The 17,016-nt window shown below is 40.0% G+C and overlaps 1 protein-coding gene across 10 annotated transcripts in view; it reads right to left on the bottom strand.

Annotated features, from left to right (window-relative positions):
- The window catches only part of RTP4 (receptor transporter protein 4), a 114,630-nt gene that overhangs the window by 29,125 nt on the left and 68,489 nt on the right, over window positions 1-17,016 (bottom strand). For 2 of the 10 annotated variants that reach the window (XR_007408145.1, XR_007408148.1), the window contains one exon: window positions 15,640-16,991. The exons of the other annotated variants lie outside the window; for them this stretch is intronic. The gene's annotated coding sequence lies outside the window, so the exon portion shown is untranslated. Of the gene's footprint in view, window positions 1-15,639; window positions 16,992-17,016 lie in introns of those variants that run through there. 10 annotated transcript variants of the gene reach the window in all.

Genomic DNA, 17,016 nt, shown 5'->3' with positions numbered 1-17,016 from the left:
GAGGAGGAGGGAAGGATGGATGATTACATAGGAAGAACCTCAGATTTTGGGGAAGCTTTGAGAACATTTTCACCAACCCATCAGACAGCTCTAATCCCAGGATTGTCCTATGGGGAATCCAACTTGGGCAGACATGGTGATGCTCATTCATTGACTATGGATTGCCAGAAAAGGGGCTCAGCTCAAATGCTATGATAGATCTTTAAAAACTGCAGATGGATGCTGTCAGGAACTGTACTCTTTATAGTAGGCTGTCTCCCAGGGGAGATTCAGAAGGATTTCTTCCATGGCTACTCCAAGAGATGAAGGGAGAGGGGAGTCAATGAATCCAAGCCTCCTTGATGGATGGTGGCTAGACATTCCCTAATATTAGGAACACAGTGCAGAGAAATGGATGGGGCATAGCTTTCTTCTCCACCTGTCTCTGACATAAACTCTGCTTGGAGGTAGAGTGTGTGATAAAGTGACACTTTTAAGCCTATGATTTCATATCCTTTCTTATACTCTGCTCAAGTATCATGCATTATATTGCAGCCTACACTCTAAAACCACTGCTTCAGCTTCTTCTCAGATTATCTCTTCCATCAAACCAACATGAATCAAACTAAGACAGGAAACATGGTTGATAGAATGCTGTGGATTCAAAGCTCTTTGCCAAATATATCGTGACTTTTTCTTGAATTATCTTCAAGATAATTTCTCAATGTTTTTCCCCCTTACATGCTTTTCTCATTGAGGATTCTGTCAAGGTCATGGTTACAAAATTTTAAGTCTTCCTTCCTTGCCTCACTTCTTTAAAAAGTTGTTTGCCACTTTATTGAGATATAGTAGATGTACAAAAAACTGCACACATTTAATGTGTAAAATTGGACAGGTTTGACATCTGGATACATCCTATAACCACACAACAATTAAGATTACAAAGATTTCCGTCATTCCAAAAATTTTCCTCACGCCATATTCTTCTCTTTATTCTTGTTTGCAAGAAGCTACTGATATTTTTTCTGTAGATTAGTTTGCATTTTTTAAAAGTTTTGTACAAATGGTAGCACCCGGGTGGCTCAATCAGTTAAGTGGTCAATTCTTGATTTCGGCTCAGGTCATGATCAAGCCCCGTGTTGGGCTCTGTGCTAGGTGTGGAGCATGCTTAAGATTCTCTCTCTCTCTTACCCTCTACCCCTCCCTGCTCTCCCTCCCTTAAAAAATTTTTTTATACAAATGGATCATGCACTATGCACTCTTTTTTGACATGGCTTCTTATACTCAGTATAATTATTTTGAAATTTATCCATGTTGTGGCATGTATCAATAGTCTGTTCTTTTTATTGCTGAAAACTACTGTCCCATCAGATTGATTTGCCACAAATTGTTTACATTACCTTGATGATTGACATTCAGGTGGAGTCTGTGTATGACCATATATGTACATGTGGGTCTAATTCTATATTCAGTTCTGTTGCATTAATAGATTTCTCTAACTTTATGTCAAATCTGTACTGTCTTGATTATTATAGATTTTTAATTGTGAAATCAGGTAGTATAAAAACTGCAACTTTGTTCTTGTTTTTCAAAATTGTTTTAGCCATATTAGGTCGAATTTTTGGCTGATACAAATAGCACATCCCACATAGAGTTTCCTGCATAGAGCCTGCTTCTGTCTCTGCCTATGTCTCTGCCTCTATGTGTGTGTGTGTGTGTGTGTGTGTGTGTGTGTCGTGAATAAATAAAAATAAAATCTTTAAAAAAAATTAGGTTGCTGAATTGTAACAGTGCCTTCTATTTCCTGGATAAAAGCCCTTTGTCAGCTATATATCATGCAAATGTTATTTCCTAATCTGTGATTTCACTTTAAATTTCCTAACAGTACCCTTTGAGGAGAAATTTTTTAAAAGATTTATGTATTTATTCATGAGAGACACATAGAGAGAAAGACAGAGACATAGGCAGAGGGAGAAGCAGGCTCTATGCAGGGAGCCCGATGTGGGACTTGATCCTGAGACCCCGGGATCACGCCCTGAGGGTGAGGCAGATGCTTAACCACTGAGCCACCCAGGCATCCTTTGAAGAGCAGTTTGATGGAATTCAACATACCTATGTTTTTCTTTCATATTTTATGCTTTCAATGTCTTACTTAAGAAGTCTTTGCCTGACACAAGGTCATTAAGACTTTTCCCTTCCAAATGTTTTATAGTTTTATCTCATAATTAAATCTGTTTCATGTGAGTTACTTTTTTCTAATATTGTGGTAGGAGTTGAGGTTGATTCATTTTGCAAATGACTATCAAATTTTACCAGTGTGTTGAAAATGTATCCTTTCCCTTATTTAATTCCCTTTGTGTTTTTGTTGAAAATCAATTGACCATATATGTACATGTGGGTCTAATTCTATATTCAATTCTGTTGTATTAATAGATTTCTCTAACTTTATGTCAAATTTGTGCTGCCTTGATTATTATAGATTTTTAATTGTGAAATCAGGTATAAAAACTGCAACTTTGTTCTTGTTTTTCAAAGTTGTTTTAGCCATAGTAAGTCCTTTGAATTGTCATATAGATCTTGAAGTCATCTTGAAAATTAAATTTGTATTTAAAAAATGCCTGCTGGCAACACCCTTTTTGAACTCAGCCACAGTAACTTCTTGCAAGATACACCCAGGAAGGCAAAAGAAACAAAAGCAAAAATGAACTATTGGAACTTCATCAAGATAAGAAGCTTTTGCACAGCAAAGGATACAGTCAACAAAACTAAAAGACAACCTACAGAATGGGAGAAGATAGTTGCAAAGGGCTAGTTTCCAAGATCTGTAAAGAACTTATTAAACTCAACACCAAAGAAACAAACAATCCAATCATGAAATGGGCAAAAGACATGAAGAGAAATCTCACAGAGGAAGACATAGACATGGCCATCACGCACATGAGAAAATGCTCTGCATCACTTGCCATCAGGAAAATACAAATCAAAACCACAATGAGATACCACCTCACACCAGTGACAATGGGGAAAATTAACAAGGCAGGAAACCACAAATGTTGGAGAGGATGCGGAGAAAAGGGAACCCTCTTACACTGTTGGTGGGAATGTGAACTGGTGCAGCCACTCTGGAAAACTGTGTGGAGGTTCCTCAAAGAGTTAAAAATAGACCTGCCCTACGACCCAGCAATTGCACTGTTGGGGATTTACCCCAAAGATACAGATGCAATGAAACGCTGGGACACCTGCACCCCGATGTTTCTAGCAACAATGTCCACAATAACCAAACTGTGGAAGGAGCCTCGGTGTCCATCGAAAGAGGAATGGATAAAGAAGATGTGGTTTATGTATACAATGGAATATTACTCAGCCATTAGAAATGACAAATACCCACCATTTGCTTCGACGTGGATGGAACTGGAGGGTATTATGCTGAGTGAAATAAGTCAATCGGAGAAGAACAAACATTATATGGTCTCATTCATTTGGGGAATATAAATAATAGTGAAAGGGAATATAAGAGAAGGGAGAAGAAATGTGTGGGAAATATCAGAAAGGGAGACAGAACATAAAGACTCCTAACTCTGGGAAACGAACTAGGGGTGGTGGAAGGGGAGGAGGGCGGGGGGTGGGGGTGAATGGGTGATGGGCACTCAGGGGGGCACTTGACGGGATGAGCACTGGGTGTTATTCTGTATGTTGGCAAATTGAACACCAATAAAAAATAAATTTATTATTTAAAAAAACAGTGTTATTGCCATTTGCTATTATTACTACCTAGAAAATAAATAGATCTTAATGATAAAAAAATGCCTGCTGGATTTTTAATTGGAATTTCATCAAATCTACAGATCAGTTTAGAGAGAATTAACTTCTTAAAAACATTGAGCCTACCAATCTGTGTGTGTGATATATCCTATTTCTTTAGGTGTTCTTTCACATGTCTCATTAATGTTTTGTAGTTTTCAGTGTATAAACTCTGCACATTTTTTGTCAAATTTATCACTAATTACTTCATATTTTTAAAGATTTTATTTATTTATTTGAGAGAGAGTACAAGTGGAGAAGCAGACTCCCCACTGAACAGGGAGCCCAGACATGGGGCTCCATCCTGGGACTCTGGGATCATGACCCAAGCTGAAGGCAGACACTTAACTGACTGAGCTACCCAGATGCCCTTAATCACTTCATATTTTGATGATATTGTAAGTTATTGATTTTTAATTCTATTTTATGATTGCTTATAAATTATATATGCAATTAATAAATGCTTATTATATACAATTAATTTTTATTGCTTCTAAACAATCTTCATGTATTATGCAAACTTGATAAACTTACCAATTCTTATAGCTGTTTTGGAGATTCCTTAAGATCTACAAATACATTATACCATCTTCTAATAATGATAATTTTATTCTTCCTTTCCAATTTGTGTGGAAATTTTTCTTGCTTTATTGCAATGGCTGGGACTTCCAGAATAATACAGAAGAAAAGCACTGAGAACAGGTGTTCCTACCTTTTTCTTTTTTTTTTTTAAGATTTTATTTATTTATTTATTTAATTTATTTATTTATTATTTATTTATTTATTCAATCAGGAAGGACAGAGAGAGAGAGAGAGAGAGAGAGAGAGAGAGGCCGAGACACAGGCAGAGGGAGAAGCAGGCTCCCTGTGGGGACCCCAATGTGGGACTCAATCTTGGGTCTCCAGGATGATATCCTGGGCCAAAGGAAGGTGCTAAACCGCTGAGCCACCCCATGATCCCCCTGCCTTTTTCTCCCAATATTAAGATTCAATATCCACTGTTAAATATGATATTAGTCAAAAGCTTTTTATAAATGCTCTTTATCAGTTTGAACAAGTTTCTTCTATTTCTAGGTTGATAGGAGTTTTTAGTCATGAAAAGACATTGAATTCTGTCAAATACTTTTTGTATCTATTGGGATTATCATGTGGGTTTTCTTTTTCAGTCTCTTAATATGGTAAATTACACAGACTGATTTTCAAATCTTAAGGAAAACATATTTCTGTGACAAACCTCAATCATGATGTGTGAACTCTTTCTATATTGCTAAATTAAAGTTGTTAAAATTGTATTTATTTATTTTTTTAAAAAGATTATTTATTTGTTTATTCTGAGAGACACACACACACACACACACACAGAGAGAGAGAGAGAGAGAGAGGCAGAGACACAGGCAGAGGAAGAAGCAGGCTCCATGCAGGGAGCCCAACTTGGGACTTGATCCCAGGACCCCAAGATCACACCCTGGGCCAAAGGCAGGTGCTAAACCACTGAGCCACCCAGGGATCCCCAAATTTGCTAAAATTTTATTAAGAATTTCTGTGTCAGGAAGGATGTTGGGTTGTCAGTTTTTGTGTTTTTTTTTTTTAATATAATATCTTTGTCTACTTTTGTATCAAGAACAATGCTGACTTCATGGAATGAGTCAGGAAGTGTTCTCTCTTCTTTTCTGGAAGATATTATGGAGAATTATTATCATTTTTTCTTTTAGTGCTTGGTTGAATCTACCAGTGAAACCATCTGGGCATGGTCATTTTTTTTTGATGGTTATTAATTATTTATTCAAAGTCTTTAAAAACATGGGTGTATTTGTGTTATTTATTTATTTTTTTTAGTAAACTTTGGTAGTTTGTGTTTTTCAAGGCTTTTGTCCACTTCAAATAATGTGTAGAATTTACTGGCATAAAGTTGTTTATAATATTTACTTTTTAGTCTTTTAATATCAATAAAATCTATACCAATGATCTTTTTTCCTTCCTTCCTTCCTTCCTTCCTTCCTTCCTTCCTTCCTTCCTTCCTTCCTTCCTTCCTTCTTTTTGCTGATCAATATGGCTAGAGGTTTACCAATTTTAGCACTTTCTCAGATAATTGATTATCTCTATTATTATTATGTTGTCTATTTCATAGACTTTAACTTTGATCTTTATTATTGCTTTCCCTTGGCTCATTTTACCCTCTAAAAAATGTTGTTTAAGATGAGAGGATGGGGGATCCCTGGGTGGCTCAGTAGTTTGGTGCTGCCTTCAGCCCAGGGTATGGTCCCGGGGTCCCGGAGTCAGGTCCTGCATCAGGCTCCCTGCATGGAGCCTGCTTCTCCCTCTGCCTGTGTCTCTGCCTCTCTCTCTCTCTCTCTCTGTCTCTCTCTCTGTCTCTCATGAATGGATAGATAAAATCTTTCGAAAAGAAAAAAATGAGAGGATGATTCCGTACTGACTTTATCATGGCTCCAAACAAAGATTCTTTGTTCATATTTTCAATGAACTTATCATCTCTGCTCCCATCCTTTTTACAAACACTAGGAATTTAATCAGCATTATTCTATTCAATATTCTAAGTTGAAAGTATAAGATATGTTGGGTGTGGGCAGAGGCATCCTGCTGAGGTAATAAGGGAATTGAAAGTAGGTCCAAACAAAGAACCAGAGAAGTGATTAGAAATCAAAATTTACAAAAATAGAAGATATTCAGAATAAGGGTCATAAACATAATTCTCCCTCATCTAAAGAACTGTTTTTATAGAATAAATGTTAGACTTCTTGGTGGATCAACAGGGTATAAATTACAGAGATATAGTTTTTGTCACAGTCAGAATGTCCCAAGTATGGGTTATTTCTGTGGAGATGGGTGTGAGTTCTCAGTCTCTGAAGAACTGAACTGAACTAATATTTGAATATTCATTGAACTTGTAATTTCTATCCCTGAGGTCAGACAGGCTCCATGAAAGAAGCCTGATGTGGGACTCGATCCCAGGACTCCAGGATCACACCCTGGGCCGAAGGCAGGCGCCAAACCACTGAACCACCCAGGGATCCCTCAGACAGGTAGATGTTTAAATGCTACTGTCACTACACATCAATTGTGTGACTCTAAGCCAGTTACTTAACCTGAGTCCCAGCTTTCTCATATGTAAATGGCAAAATAAACATGCCTATTTTATAAGGTTATAAAGATTAAATGAGATACTGTGTGAAAAAAATATTTAGCACAGTGTCTGGTATAAAGTATATACTCTGTATATTTTTATTTGCTTGTTTATTTATTATTAGCCTGTGCTGAAGTCCAGCATGGGCTGGAATGGGAGGAGCTTACAGGTCATTCAGGTCAATCCCATTACACAATGGATGGGGAAGGTGAAGCAAGGAGCAGTGGCTTGTCCTAAATCATATAGTTTGTCGTTTGATAAAATCTGAAGCCCAGGTATTTAGACTCTCTGGTCCACTGACCTTCCCCCACTTTACCCCCCCCCCCATTCCACATCACACACATACAATAGGAACTGGGGACAGGAAGCTCAGTTATAGATTCTGGTTTCCACTGTGTGCTATATGATTTCAGGCCAGTCCTTTATGCTCTACAGATCTCAGTTTCTTCATCCATAAAATAGAAACATGGCCATATTTCTAAAGGCTTTCTAGGGTTCAGAGTTTTGTGTTTTAAAACAGGTAATTTAAGCTGATGTGTAATTGTTTTCCTCAAACAGGCACTTCCATTGCTTTACCCATGGTGACAAAAAAAAAAAAATTGCTTTTGTTTCATGTTCTATTTTAAAAAGAAATCTATCATTCATTTCTAATCTTGTTTGTTTGCAACTGTGTTGAGTTAAATAGCACAGTAGGCTTAAGTCAAGCCGGCCGGCTTTCTGGGAAAGCAGTATGGGGGTGGCTACTTTGTTTTCCTTATCTTCCTTGGGGTACAGATAACACAGCCTGCTGCCTGCCCTGTCCCTGTCATCGGCTTAGGGATTTGCAGAGACCACACTGTTCCTCCAGCACCAGGGACCCCTGCCACCACCTTAGAGATAATTCATCATTCAGGCTGTTCCCAAGTTGGTGGGGAGTTGACTACATGCCTACCTCACAAATGCCTACATTCATCCACAAAAGAGAAGCAATAAACTGAAAAGATATGTCAATTAAGGGATCCCTGGGTGGCGCAGCGGTTTGGCGCCTGCCTTTGGCCCAGGGCGCGATCCTGGAGACCCGGGATCGAATCCCACGTCGGGCTCCCGGTGCATGGAGCCTGCTTCTCCCTCTGCCTGTGTCTCTGCCTCTCTCTCTCTCTCTCACTGTGTGCCTATCATAAATAAATAAAAAATTAAAAAAAAAAAAAAAAAAAAAAAAAAAAAAAGATATGTCAATTAATGCTCCTGCCTTCCAACTTCCTTTTGCTGCAATGAAAGAGGAAAGATTTGCCTTTTCTCTTGTGTTGATTTTGCAAGGTTTTCTTTCTTGTCACCTTAAATGGATATATAGCCTGTTGGAAATATGCATCTTCCTTCCATAAGGTACTTACTAAGCACCCATTCTGTGTGCAGTGCCCAGTTGAGACTCTATGCCTGCCTCAAGGAATGCATAAGCTGGGGATGGTGGGAAAATGAGCAACTCTTGAGTTTAAGTTTGTATTTTAATTCATACACATCTAGTGCTAAGAGAATATGGTGTAGGGAGATATGAACTCTGCTTGGGACTCAGGAAAAACTTCCTGGAAGTGGTAGGATTTATGACTGAAAGATAGGTAGACTACAGGTGAGCAGAAGGGACAGTTTGGGCAATTAATTTCTTTAACAAATTTCATAACCAATATTAATTGAAGGTGGCATGTTCTATGCTAATTAGATGTTGGAGGATTGACTTGAGAGAGAGAAAAGATTAATCTAGTGGTCCAAGACAACATCCTCCCTGGATGATGACTGTTGTTTAATTCAGGTAGAGCAATGGGGGCAGTCTTATGTAAGGTTTCCCGTGGCTCAGAGGAAGAGTGGAGAATGTAGGAGGCATATCCTGCCTTTGCAATTACTACTAAGGGTTCTCAACTCAGCTCTACTGACATTTTTGGCCACCTAATTCTTTGTTGTGGGAAACTGTCCTGTGAATTATAGAATGTTTAGCAGCATCCCTGACTTGTACTCACTAGATGCCAGTAGCAATCTCTCTACAGTTAGGACAACTGAAAATCTCTCTAGACATCATCAAATATATCTTGATAGGCAAAACCACCCTGGCTGAGAACCATGTTGAGATGCAGTTTAATATGTTGGAAAGATCATAAAAATCAAGATCAGAAGAATAAGTCTCTTCTTTGAGGTTTTGGACAAGTTGCTTTCAATTTGGGATTTCAGTTTCCTCATTTTAAAAAGAGGAATTGTACTACATTCATCCACTTGTTTATTTGTTCCTTCATTCAATCAGTAAATCTTTTGTAAGCTCCTGCTACAGGCCAGGCATTCTTCTAGGTATGATGGATACAGCAGTGACCGAGAAAAACAAGGTCCCTGCCCTCATGTTGCTTACATTCAAGTCAAGGGAGGCAGGCAATAAACAAATGGGCATAAAAAATATAATAAAATCCTAACCAATGACTAGTTCTTTTTTTTTTAATTTATTTATTTATGATAGTCACAGAGAGCGAGAGAGAGAGGCAGAGACACAGGCAGAGGGAGAAGCAGGCTCCATGCACTGGGAGCCCGACGTGAGACTCGATCCCGGGTCTCCAGGATCGCGCCCTGGGTCAAAGGCAGGCACCAAACCGCTGCACCACCCAGGGATCCCCTGACTAGTTCTTTGATGAAAATAAAACAGAGCAATCTTATAGGCTGTTCTTCAAGGAATTATTCTCACATGGCATTTCAGCTGAAACTGATGGAGTCATCCATGTGAAGCTCAGAGGAGAGAATGCTTTGCCTGGAGAATGCTCCAGGCAAAGAGGACAAGAAGTGCAAAAGCTGTGAGTTAGGCCTGTCTAGAGGGTGGTGAAGAGTGGAGAGAATGCTAGGAGAGGCCTGAGGGGTAGATAAGGGTCAGTTCCTACAGGGCAATGTAGACCAGGTAAAGAAGTCTTAATTTTATTCTACTTGCTATAGAATGCTATTGGGGGATTTGAAACAGGAGAGTGATACAATCTGATTTATTTTCATAAAAATCATTCTGGCTACTTTGGGGATAATGGATTTTAAGGGGGTAAGAATGGAAGCAAGAAACCAAGCAATGAAGTGGTTTTACTAGATCAGGACAGAGTGGGTGATGGCTTGGTCTAGAGATATGATAATGCAGATACAGAGAACAGAATAGAATTTTGGGATATCTTTTGGAGGTAGCCAACTGGATTTGCCGGTGGTTGAATGTGAGGGCTAAAAGAGAAAGGGTAACCAAGGATAATGGCCGGGCTTTTGGCCAGAAGAACTGAGGGGATCATTTTCCCATTTACTTATGAGAGAAAAACAGATTTTGGGGTGAAACACAATAGTTCAAGATGAGTTTAAAATAATTCTCAACTAGAAAATTCAATTCTACAGTGGGATTTAGTGCTGCCTTTCTTTTATTTTCTCCAGAGACCTCAATCCACCTCTCCCACCTCCATACCACACATCTATCACAGATACACACATACAAAACTCTAACAAAAACAAATGTGTGTGACAACGGCATAGCAGAAAATCAGGGTGGTTTCCAAACTACCTCATGCATGCACAGATAATCTCTTGCCTGACAAGCAACAAGGGTCTTTGGAAAATCATGTTAGAGATCTTGTCAATGGGAGGCTTTGCTATCAAGAAATCTAATGAGGCTTTAAGAGAACTGATAATTCATTAGCATTCTTGAACATGCCTCCACTGTGTTGCGTGGTAATTATTGAGTAGCTACAGACCAGCTCAGAAATACAGTGACAAGATAGAATGCTCCATCCATCAAATCTCAAAGCTATAATCATCTAATGAATGCTACAAGAATCAAACAGTGGAAATAATAATAATATATTTGCTTCCCCCTGAGCCTTTCAGCAAGGTTTCCAGAGCCTATGGTGAATAGATTTACTGGAAAGTTTGGCTTCCTCTAGGATGTAGGCCACAGTTGTCTTACAGCTACTGGACAAATGGTTCTTCTGACACACAAGGCAGAAAGGCAGGTAGATACAGCCTTTTAGCATAAAAGAGAGCAATCCTTCATCTTGGACCCTCACAGGAGAGTATGCTGTTGAGAGCAAGCATGGATCTTACATGAGGCTTGCAGTTTTCAGGAGTCTAAACTAAGATTGGGCTTCTCTTTAGCGTTGGCATAAGGAAGACATCCCCAGAAGCCTTAAATCCACTCCATCCAACACTGAATGAAGAGACCACAGGGAATGCTGACAAGTGAAAACTGCAAAACTCTCAGCACACATGACTTTATCCACATCCCCCCTTCCATCCCACCTCCAAGTTAAGAGACTTGAACAAACTCTAGCCTGGCTTCTATTAGCTCAAGTCCATATCCCTGGATGACAACTCCAACCCCTTTAAATGACCACCTGAGAAAGCTCAATGTTGCCAAAAGAATTTACTGTTTGTTCCAGCCAAAACCAGACTATATGCCCCTGACCTCACTTTTTTTAGAACATTTACTTTAGAAAACCTGCAATTGTAAGTCCCTTTTCTGTCCCTTTTGAGATGTATCTTCTGCAACCCAGAAATGTCTGTCCCAAGGACCTGGGTGCCATCCCTTTGAATATGATCAATAAGAGATAGAGCCAGAGTCTCTGTGGGAGGGTGGGAACCTAACTTTAATAAATGCCAGAGAGGCCTAAGCACATTGGCCACTCAGTCCTAGTGTCCTTCAGTACTTCCCTTTCAGCACATTCCAGCATTTTAAAAGCCCACTACTTCTTATTCAGTGGAGTTGAACTCAATTTACCCACTGAAGTCTCTCCCTTACTATAGTTAGCTCCAATAAAATATGCCTTGCCTTTTTTAACAAGTGTCTGGTGTGAAGTTTTTCTTTTCCACGAGCCTGGGTTCTGGGACTTGGAAGACACAGGAGCAAGTTTGGACTCAAACTCTTCTATTGTCATAACTGTAGGCAAAAGACTCTGTTGCCTATAGCTTTAACTTCATAAGTGCAAAATGAGGATTCCAAAATATACTCCATATATCCAAGCAATTGCGATCATAAAACTGCATAATGCTTTATAATAAGAATGCTTATACTCGAGTGTTAAAAAATCCGAGGGGGTTTTATAAAGAATATATCTTTTAGAACAGGGCAATCTTTACGAAGGATGTACTGCTGACTCACAACTAGCCCATGACACAGAACATCCTTGTGCCCGTCCCCTCAATTTATTTTTCTCTCTTCTTCTTTATAATTCAAGCATCAAAGCCCAAGATTTAACCATCTTTGAAAATATACTGATCTTGGGTTTAGGGACTACATTTTTGTGACTATTTTTAAATATCTTTATTAAGTACAAATACTCTAGTTAGTAGGGGCAACACATGGGCTTGATTGCAGCCATTTCTGCCCTGGCAGAGGTGAGTTTGTGAGTACCTGACAGATCACCCAATAGAAGGTGATTTAAAAAAAAAAAGGCCCAGAATGATATCAAGTCATGAGAATGGCATTTGTGTTCTTTCTCCTCCAGAGATTAATTGTTTGCTCTTCTATGTTGCTATCGCTGTCAGATAAGTGAGCAGTGACCTTCAAAGCATGAGTTCCAGTCCCTGCCTTTTTGCCCCTGTACGTGGTGGACATTGAGGCCCCTATGTCTCTTCCTTGAGTCAAACTTGGAGACCAGGAGTACACTAAACGTATCTACCAGGAAAAGCCAAGGATAGTTTCTGTTCTGTGGACTTGAGGCACTGTACCCAGGTAGGCGCTGGCCTAGCATACTACCTCACCTAAGTTGCAGTTCTCGCCTGCTTCCTGCTATCCTTGTTCAGTCAATATGAATAGACTTTTGTGCCCCAATTTCCATCTGAACCTGCAGGTTTATAGCCATTTTGACTAGGCCTAGACACTCTGTCTGTGTCTTGCCTTTCCCCACTTCTTGGGACACTGGATCTTATCTCTCTTCCCTGCACTCATTAGTCCTGGTGTCCTGCTCAAACAAGCAGCTCATCCGGACCATAGTGCCACGCTGATAAACTTACCTGAGATCACCTCACCATTGCCTGCATGCTCCTGCTTCACACCCTACCTGTCAGACTGGATTTCTGTTCTGGATCCACCAGCTCACCTGAGCTGTTTCAACATTCCTGCAGACAATGCAGTTTGAGCTGTCAGCCACCCTGGTCGGAGTCCGTTTACAAGTCAGATAAATTCCCATAGTTCTGGTCCTGTAGTGTATCCTCCACCACTAGCTTCTCACAGGGGCCCTGAGGTAAGATCTCAAAAGATCTTACACAAAATCTGGCTTTGGAATAATTCTAATTCTTTGTGAAACTTTTTCTGGAGTTTACTCTGACTTAGTTTGATGCACAAATACTTCATCCTCGTTGCTTTATTTTTTTTATTTTTTATTTATTCATGATAGACAGAGAGAGAGAGAGAGAGGGCGGGGGGTCAGAGATACAGGCAGAGGGAGAAGCAGGCTCCATGCCGGGAGCCCGACGCGGGACTCGATCCCGGGACTCCAGGATCGTGCCCTGGGCCAAAGGTAGGTGCCAAACCGCTGAGCCACCCAGGGATCCCCCATCCTCATTGCTTTAAATATCCACCTCTTCTATGAATGAGATGAAGTGCCTTGGTATTGTCAACTCACAACTCTGTTTTGCACTTCACTTCTAAGCATGGGAGAATTTGAATTGGCAAAAAAAACAATGAAGGGCAATTCAATACATTATCAATTCTGATAAATTATTATTGACAACCCTGTTGTCAGGGTTCAACAAGATTTCATTATATTTAGAGCAGTTAATGTAATGCTACCTTGATCTTAGCCAATCCTTCTATTGGATGTAGCTGACCAACTTCAGTGAGTTTGACACTTAAATATATCCTTCAAAGTACTGATAACAAAGGCCTATGCTGTGATTGCAAAGAACCACAGAGCCATCTGAACCAATGCCTTTGGGTTGAAGGATTTTCCTGCAGAGGTTCAACTGGAAGATGTATCCCGTGGGTGTTTAATCTTCATAGAGAGAAGGTGGTGTTAGAATTCAGATTTTAGTCCTTCCTCCTTTTGTGTGAAATGCAGTCCTTCAGGTAAACCCATCAATGATTCAGCTTAGTGCCATTAAGTTTTTCTAACTATAACAAGGGAAGATAATAACAGCTCAGGGTTTCATGAGTCATCATGCAACTCTTTACCCTCTCCTAGCCTCAGCTGGCTCATATGTAAAATGGAGGTATTGAGTATTGAGTAATATCTCTTAAGTCATTCCCATTCTTAAGATTTTTTTTTTCCATTCTTAAGATTTTTGGGGTAGTCTATTGGCTTCCTTAATGAGCATCTTCTAAGCTTCAATTTAACTCCAATTTCTCTCTGAGTTGGACAAAGACATGTCTTCAGATTACTCTTAGCTATAAATTTTCAAACTCCAAACTCTTCATTCGGCCATAAAAATTATTAGACTCCTAATATGTATAAGACTAAATTTATTGAGGTTGTTACAAAGTTACTGTGGAATTACCTTCTGATATCTGTTGCTTTGGGCCCCCTGAGATTGAGCTAGATCCCTGCTTCACAGAACAAGCCTTCAGACCTGGAGACAATGCTGTTGCTCCTTCAGGGAGATTCACAAGAAGCAGAAGATAAGTGAGACAAGTTCCATCTTAAACTTTAATCTGCACTGACAGGTTTATATTCTTTTTGATATGAAAGAGACTTTTGAAGTCCTATGATCCATTCCACCCACCGGCTTATTTCACAGTAAAGAAACCAAGACTCAGAAAGGAGAAGTGAAGTAGTTAGAACATTGATGATTAGAACTGAGGCACACACACCTGGGTTTGAGAACTGGCTCTGCCACTGGTTAGTTGTGCAACTCCATATTGAATTTTTACGCCTCGATTTCCTCATTTATAAAGTGGTTATAATTAATATCAACTTCATAGAGCTTTGTAAGGATGGCTGATTAAACGGAAATAAGCATGTAGTGGAGTGCCTAGCCTATCTTAAATACTCAATGAATATCAAACATATTGATCACAGTGCTTTGGGACCAAACCCCCATCTCCTGCTCTCTTTGATTATACAATTGGAGCTTTTGTTTTATGGATCTAGAGAAAAGCTAAATGAAAAATGCCTGCGTCTTAAGTGTCAAGAATGGTTGTTTTCTTGAGACAAAACATATAAAAACAAAAAATAAGGTGAGACCAGTGGCTAGACTTTGATATAAATACAGTCTGAGCGTGTAGATTGCTGACAAATTATTCATAATTGCAGAGGCTGCTGGAGGAGACATCAGGATAATCTTATAGAAATAGTTACAGAGGACAGAAGAGGACTGTGATAAATGAAGCATAGGATATGCAGGGTATGGAGACCGATGGTAGTCATGGAATGTGATTGGGGAAGGGGAGTGGTGAGGGAGGTATCTGGCACAGGCAGGCAATGGTGATGACATTGGCCAGCAGTCTCTGGACCTTGGATGCAGAAGTGGAAAAGTTACTAGAGCAGGAAGGCAGAGTTTCAGTCCTAAAGGTGTTCAAGACTTCAAGACTTGTTTTAGAATTTCCGGTGTGTGTGTGGGGCGGGGGGGAGAATCCCAGGGTGGCTCAGTGGTTTGGTGCCTGCCTTTGGCCCAGGGTGCGATCCTGGATTCCCATTGGGCTCCCAGCATGGAGCCTGCTACTCCCTCCTCCTGTGTCTCTGCCTCTCTCTCTATGTCTATCATCAATCAATCAATCAATCAATCTGAAAAAAAAGAAAAAAGAAGAAGTTCCAGGGGGGAAATGCTGGATGACTCTTGACTGAGAAGTAGCCCTCTTCCATGGAGAAGGTCATCCTTCATGTGCAAAAATTGGAGAAATATCCTTGAAGTGGTGAGAAGGAAAGGGACCACCTACTTGAGTAGCTAGAAGAGCCCATTGAATCTTGGTCTTAGATAAAGGCTTAAATGTTATAGCCAGATTCCAATCTTGTTCATCTGAAACAGAGAGATATCAGTGCGCTTTCCTGAGAGGCCAAGTGGGGCCAAGACAGGGGCAGAATTTACAGACTGATGATATTGCATGGGGCTTGGTCAGAGTACGGCAGAAAGACACCATTTAGGGAGCATACACATAAGCAGGCAGTCTTGATGCCAAGTGCTCTGTACTCCTGGCATAGGAAGTCTTAAATCACCATGCCTCTACAATGATAGATTGGCTTTTAGGGTCAAATATGAGACTAGGTCAGTAGAGGGCTAATAAGAATAGGGTGTAAGAATAGGGTGTAAAGAGCAGTTGCTATCCTTGAAGTGGGGAACAGTGCAACTTGTTGAAACTCTTTCTTCCATGCACCTTGCACATATCTCTGTTACAACCACCACTATAATCTACCAGGACTATATGTCTTCTCTAGGTGACAAAATATTGAAGGCAGAAATTTTGAAAGACAGCAGTTAAGAACATTTACTCTGGAGCACTACAGCATGGATTCCATTCCAGCCCTACAATCACTAACTGTGTGACATCAGGCAAGTTTCTTACCCTTTCTATGTCTGTGTCCTCATCTATCCCTGTCACTGGTGCAGTGACAATTATATTAGTTAATAAAGCGATTACATAGTGCCTCGCATATAGAGAATGTAATGTAAGTATGTGTTAAAAAAATAAAGTTTACCTCTGTCCCCAGCTCCTGGTATGGTGCTCATTTTCAGTGTTTGGAAAATGATGGTTGAAGTGAAAAATTAAGTCTAGGCATTTTGCCAAGTGATGGTTGGAACCCTAAATTCCTGGCCTATGATCTGTGACCTCACCATGACCCAAGACACCAGCACCATGTAGTACTTATTGGTTGAGATGATCCCAGCATCCGGGCATGGATGCAGCAGAGCAGTCACCATGAATTAAGAAGACACATGCAAGTTTAATCCTGTGAATTAATAATAATAATAACCCTGTAAATTATTCCATCCCATCAGGCTGCCACAGGAGACAATGGCTGCTGCTCTCCCAGCTCCTACCCCACCTACCTTATTTCCTTATCAGCCTCCAGGTGCAGGTACAGATAGAATGACAGGGGCCCTAGGAGGAGAATATCTGCAGGCACAGCCTCTTGAACACGGAAAGGATTCACAATGAAAGAGTATAAATCTGGAAAGTGAGGAGGTTAGACGCC

This window comes from Canis lupus, chromosome 34 (genome assembly GCF_003254725.2).
Source record: "Canis lupus dingo isolate Sandy chromosome 34, ASM325472v2, whole genome shotgun sequence".
Lineage (NCBI taxonomy): Eukaryota > Metazoa > Chordata > Mammalia > Carnivora > Canidae > Canis > Canis lupus.
This window is presented reverse-complemented; position numbering and strand designations above follow the sequence as displayed.